The sequence below is a fragment of the Haliotis asinina genome, chromosome 1, assembly GCF_037392515.1.
Source record: "Haliotis asinina isolate JCU_RB_2024 chromosome 1, JCU_Hal_asi_v2, whole genome shotgun sequence".
NCBI lineage: Eukaryota > Metazoa > Mollusca > Gastropoda > Lepetellida > Haliotidae > Haliotis > Haliotis asinina.
In genome coordinates this window covers 79,136,337-79,143,326 of record NC_090280.1, presented here as the reverse complement: position 1 = coordinate 79,143,326, position 6,990 = coordinate 79,136,337, and the positions used below count along the sequence as shown (strand labels likewise).

At 37.2% G+C, this 6,990-nt stretch overlaps 1 non-coding gene across 1 annotated transcript; it reads right to left on the bottom strand.

Annotated features, from left to right (window-relative positions):
• Window positions 1-4,988: 4,988 nt before the first annotated feature.
• Trnar-ucu (transfer RNA arginine (anticodon UCU)) lies at window positions 4,989-5,061 on the bottom strand. The gene has a single exon. It is a non-coding gene; the product is annotated as a tRNA-Arg (tRNA).
• Between the last annotated feature and the right edge of the window lie 1,929 nt (window positions 5,062-6,990).

Here is a 6,990-nt window from a genome sequence, read left to right as displayed (position 1 = left end):
GTAGGGTCTGGTCTGGTGCAATGAAGCACCTTGGGAGTAAGGGTTTATTGTGTATTGGGACATGTTTTGGAGTAGTGTCTGGTGCAATTAATCACCTTGGGAGTAGGGGTTTATTGTGTATTGGGACATGTTTTGGAGTAGTGTCTGGTGCAATTAATCACTTTGGGAGTAAGGGTTTATTGTGTATTGGGACATGTTTTGGAGTAGGGACTGATCTGGTGGAATGAAGCACCTTTTGACATATGTTTGTTGGTTCTCTAATAAGTGCACATTGAGTTGGGATTAGCTTGTTTGATCAGATGGGTTAGATCACATTGCTACATTGTTAAGAATTTGATTTCTGATGTTGCGGGTTGAACCTCCTTGGCATGCTATATTTGGAGCAAGAATGTTTTGAAGAAGCTCCCTGGCTTCCTGCACAGGCATTGTTGCACTGTATTGAAGTCTGATTCCTGAAGACTGTGTGAAATGAGTTTTGTTGGGTTGTACTCTATAGATGTCCATTGGACCTCAGGAGACTTGTTGGGATGAAGCTTCAAGAGATGCTGTTTGGCTGAAGAATTCCTTCTTGTATGAACATTGTTATGGCGTTCAGTTTGAATGGATCTGTTCTAGGAAAACTAGTTAGAGACATGATGAGGGATGGTCTCGTATGTAGGTGACAAATTTAGTGACTAAACCACTTAACCATTCAGCTAAATTCATGTATATTTATCAATCATACGACCAAAGGGTCATTTGGTCCATAAGCATGCTTGGTTTGGGCTGAAACATGTTGGACTGACCAAGTATCTATGATCCTCATCTTGAAGTAAGAGGAGGACTGTGGGAATTCTCTGTCAGAATAGGTACCTCATGTTTATCGTTAGAGTTGAATAACAGGGTACTCTTGTGGTTGGGTTCAGCCATTTGCAGTGTGTGAATAGCCACTGGCCCACTAGCCCGTGGCTAGTAAAAATCCAGTCAACCAGTAATTAACCACAGTCACTAGCGTGACTGACTTGTGAATTTGTATGTGGGTCATTTTGTAAATATATCTTGTTAAGTAACAAGACTTGTTAAGTAACGATACATTTAAATCATACAAGCTTATGACCAGATAAAATTGTTCATCATATTAGCAGCTTAATGATGAAACCTGTTTTTACATTCAAATTTTGGGTTTGTGGATTATGTTAGAGGCTGTCAGGTATAGCCAAAGTACTGTTCAAATTAGTCATTTTGTAAACATTCATCATTATACACCTGTGAGGCAGATCATGTCTCATCCGTCACATGACTGTCATTACAGGAACGTTGCTGACTGCATTGTGCAGGATCTGCTAATTCACCATTGATACATACGGATGCCAACATCCCATCTACAGTATGTTCGTTTCAGGTTTGACAGACACTGTAGTCACCTTTACATAAGACATCAGGTGATATTAAAATTCAATTTCACATTAAATTTCTCCTAACTTCTCTGAAAGGTTGTGCCTCAAACATGGACACTTTGTAGAAAGGTTATCAGATTGTTTTTGTACTTTTGCAATAATTATTACATATTTTGTCAATAAAATGTGAACATTAACTAAAATATCTGTATATCTGAATTTAGTTCCAAAATATTACATGCATCATCTTTTTATTCTGTTAAATTATTGGTATTAAAACGGGACAGTAAAAGCAGGTCTTTTAAACCTTAGTCATTGAGGAAGATTTAGGTGCATCTGTAATCTGTAAGCATCCCTTAGTTGTTACAGGTACAGTGGTTGTCAGAACACATTGGTAATCACAGTGTGTACAACCAACAGCGCCATCATGATTCTGTGTAAGAACTGACTTCCAGGATCTTATGCTGCTAAGAGGTGACCAAATTATTCAGTGGGTCAGTGACTTTGTTAATTACATGTCATTGTACCTCACAGTGTTTACCACTGGATTGTCTGGTCCAGATTCCATTATTTATGAACTGCAGTCATACAGATGTGTCATCAAAACAACAAACAAACATTTGACTTGACTGTTGATTTCAGAGTTATTTCATTATTGGAAAAAAGAAACATTTAATAGCCAATTGTATGAAAACAAGTTGTTTAAGTGCAAAATGTAGTTAAACATGAAAATTAATTTGTCAGGCCTAATCTTTTATTTAACAAAAATTAAGGAATAAAGAAGCTTTAGAATATTTGTGCACTACAGGAATTATAGTAGTTCCGGAATGAGATTGCCAAACCAGGATTATTGAAAACCTAGAACTCTTATGCAAACTTTCAGTGAAATGTTTATATGGTATTTTGTGCATTTTTATCAGCTCGGATGGTCCATCTACACAACATGTATGTACAGTCGAATTTCTCTGACAGAATAGTGCAATATTTTACATTATTTATTTTTATTATGAAATGGTATTTTTAAATGGTCTGGACTTTGTTTTACAAAGCTCGCATAAGCCTAAGATCTTGCAACTTTTCTCTTAGTATTTGTACCTCATATACTGTAACATAAGATGATACGAAAGCAACAAAAAAAATTACAAGATTTTAGACTTACGAGAGTTTTGTGAAACAGGACCAAGTCTTGTATATAAGATATAAGGGGTTAGTGCAATCAGTATTTTGTGTCCACATCCTCATGTTTTTTTTTCTACTTACGTTTTGTATTTATTATTTATGTACCTGCAATACTGTATGGAATTACCAATTTGCAAGATCACGGTCACACCCATGGTCCCTACAGCATGAAATATTCACAGTACTGAAATACTGAAAATTTGTCTATGTAATGAGTTCCCTGCATGACATGTTTTACTTACACTACAACCAATAAATGCTGTTTGTTTTTCAAAGGTATATGTTAGTCTGTGATTTCGCAATTTACAGCTTGTACGGTGCATGTTCAAAAAGGTTGGTGCAGGTTACCTTCAGTAACAGGTTGCACCCAGTACAGGTAACAGTCAATCCTCCAACATCTTACAGTTGTCATCATGAGTTCAGTTTTACGCCACTTTTTAGCAATATTCCAGCAATATCACGGCGGGGGACACCAGAAACTGTGCTTCACACATTGTACCCATGTGGGGAATCGAACCCAGGTCTTTGGCGTGATGAGTGAATGCTTTAACCTCTAGACTACCCCACTGTGGGAAGTGGGAAGTAAGTGAATGAAAGTAACAAGACTTGTTTCAAGTAGAAAAATTTGTGTACTCATTAATCAGCTATGTAGCAATAATCATAGGACTGAGATTGATGAATAAAACTAAATGTAAAATTCAAATTGATACAAAATCACTCATTATCATGATAGGATCTGACACTGTTGAATGTATCTAATATTGAGAACTGGTAATGAAAATAGCTGAACAAGAATTTACGTTACGTTTTAGAACCATTAACAATATTTTGTGGTTAAACCAATATTTAAAAAGTAGATTCAAACCTATGAGCCAGGTTGCACTTGCTGCAAGCACAGACAGGTAAAAAACAAAATTGGAATATATGTGATGTTCATAAGAGTGAGTGGGCTTAGTCTTTTTCCACCAAATAACAGCTTTGGCAGGGGTGGGGATAGAGAGACTTGATATGGGTTTTACTTGTTGTACACATGGGGAATAGAACCTGGGTCTTCGGTAAGACTAGCGAACGCTTTAATCACTCGGCTATCACACCACCCTTGATATATGTTAAAAGCACACTGGACGACTGTATTGTTTGTGTACATCAGTATGTTTCTCTTGAGTTTTCTTAAAATCGATCATTTGCTAATTTATCACAATAACTTAATTGCAAGTGATTCCATGGCATTTTATTGGCTATCAAAGCAAGTGTTTTGCATTTATTACAAAAATCGCCATACCAATTATTTATTAATTGCTTCAGAAGTTATTGTGGAGAGGATTGCAATGGAGCTGACTTTGCAGTTTCAAACAGTAGTAATATATAACATGTCAAGAGATATATACCTGTTTGTTTAAGAAAACAGCTTTCAGCAATTCTGTTGACCATTTTGTTGTTGCCTTGATTGTATTTCATATAAATTATTTCTTATAGTTTCTGTTTTTGTATTTTGTACTCTTATCCCCTTACATGAAGTATATTTCTACATTTTACCCTGTTCATTTGAATAAAAAATATCACTTTTATTTCTTTGTTATGTTTTCTTGTAAAGATGTGATCACTAATAACCTTTCTGTTTGTTGTTTTTCGCATAAATGTTAAAGTCATATGATGGCTAGGGGAGATCCAGAGAGGGGTGTGTGCATGCATATGTGCATAAATCATAAAGTGCAGAGGTTAGTGGGAAATGCTTTTCAGGGAATTTTTATGGGAAAAGGTGTAAGACAAATGGGGAAATGAAAGTTGGGGAATTGTCCCAGTGGGGAATTGTCTGTACACCCAGGTGCACACCTCTACAGCCCCCCCCCCCCCCCCCTCTCATGAAACATTGAGCATTTTACACTAACATATGAACCTTTGAAGATCTGAGTCTTAATTGGTCTTCAGTAACCCATGCTTGTCATAAAAGGTGATTAATCGGATTCCGTGTGGTCAGGATCACTGAGTTGAGAGACTTGATATATGCCATCAAATATGGGATTGTCATTCAAAAATATGACAAATGTATGAGGTAAAACAATATTTTTGTTATGTCACTGCATCTAAAACCTTGGAGCTCCGTACTGAACATCAAATCTCCTGTTAAGAATTACTCCCAATCTTGACTCCCAATTTGAGAATGTTAAGATGGAGTTATGTAGCAGGAAAACAATAAAGTCATCACCCATATCAAACTTGAATTGTGTATTAATATATTAATTGTACTTGATAAATTGTTTATCATTAATTTTCTGTTGCTATGATGTTAAGTGATAGTGATTCCATTAGGAATCATTTATTAACATTCCTAAGCTGATCATGCAGATTGGATTTAACTGCAAATCTGAACAACCTTGTTTGCTTGTTCTTAACTCTATTTATGATTGTTTTATATTTTCGCAAAAGATACAGCATCCCCGGCGGGATTCGAACCCGCGACCTCTGGATTAGAAGTCCAGCGCGCTATCCCCTGCGCTACGGGGACCATGCCTGTGAGAGGAAGGAATTTTATCAACCAAAATCAAAGTATAGAGCGTTTCAATATTGCGTCGAGTATTTCCAGTGTATTGTTGTTTCTTAATCTAACCTAATCGCATGACAAGACTAAGCTTAACATGCCCAAATGATTGGTAAAAAACGAGCATTGACAGAGCAATACAATTAAGCTGGTTCCCGCCTCTCTTTGCGCTCGCTAACTTACGTTATATTAGACGGGGCCCAGCTTAGCAATACAATAGCCCGGATGTACACTTTGAACGGGTTTTCTCCCTCTTTCACATGACATACATGGTGCGGTTTATTTGACAACATATGGGTGCTTGGATGTTGTTGTAAAGAGCTGAGCTAAGCTGTATCACATGTCGCAATAAGCTTATGTAAGGAGGTTTCCTTGCAAACCACACAGGCGCCAAATGTGTGTCTATTTTCGTAGTTTATTTTCCCGTAGAGAATATATGAGATGTTGGGTATTTTACTAGTGCTTTCGATACTCATCAGATGGAGTTGGGATTGGTTGTTAACCGTACAGTGCAGGTCGAACTTGCCAGCATCAAGGTGATTTCGCAGGAGTTCAGGAGTGTACTGTTCCCTTCATAGACAAATGAATTTTAAACGTTTCAGAATGTTCAGTGACGTGACGTCGTGTCTTGATGTCATAATGGTTATCACAAATTGTGATGTACGTGTCATGACACCATTGACACACAGCTGGTTTCACCTCTGCCTTTGAGTTCGATTACAGGTGACGAGTGTTCGTTTGCTGTTCAACTCCGCATTCGGCATTATTCCACCAATGCGTTGGGGTAGCTTAGGAAAGCGTCGGCTTCTCACGACCTAACAGGCTGGTTCGGTTCCCCACATTGGTACAATACCTGAAGCCCATTTCTGATGTTCCCCGCCGTGGTGTTGATGTAATATTACAAAAGCGGTGTATTACGGTTTCAAAGAACGTACATGATTTGCTAGTTAAGGTTGGTTGGTTGTTTTCAGAAATATTCCAGCTATATGGCACCGGTGTGTAAATAATTGTGCCTGGACAGTGCATACAATTTGGATACAATGACGATTACAACCCGTTTCATCTATTTTTAGGCCCTGACTAAATCTTGATAGTCTAACCACGCATGAGTGATTTCTCCATGGGTCAGTATGAGCCGTTGAGTCATTGACCCATAAAATCTGTTTGGGAGAGGCTATTGGAGATCTTGGAGGTCTCAATTATGATATGCTTACTAATGAGATTAGATAACTTAAAGCCGAGTCTCACCACTTCAACTTGAAATCTGATGTCAGGGATAATCTACAACAGGGATAGGTGACCCTTGCTTTCTTTACCATTTGTACTAACTAACGTTGCCTCGTCATGCGTCAACGCACACAGTAACTTGGCTCGTTTCCAACGCAACTTCAGCTGTGTTTAACAGAACTTCAGCCAGTTTATTGTATCAGTCGGAATTTTACAATGAATTAATGAATTACAGTCAGAATTAAGAACAAGAGTTATAAGTGAATGAATCAAGGAAATAAAGAAAAAAAGAAGTGCATATGTGAACAAATGAAAGAATAAGTGTTACACTATGGCCATCCCTCCCAAAACATGTTTAAGAACGCAAAAGTATCGTTAGAACACGTGTTAACATCAGCTTTCCTTTTGAAAACAAAATCCACTTTGAGACATTTTGTTTACATTAATAATATTTTTTTATATCTTATTGCATGTTGGGAATGGCATGGACACTAACGAAATATTAACTGACACTATCACACGTCACTCAAAAACAGAAAGTGTAAAATTATCACAAAGCGTTATAAACACCTTTACAGTTTTTGTTAAGTAATAAAATCAACAAGAAATATTAGGTTCAACAAGAAAGAAAGAAGTTACATAACTATAACCCTCAAACATCAATGGCGG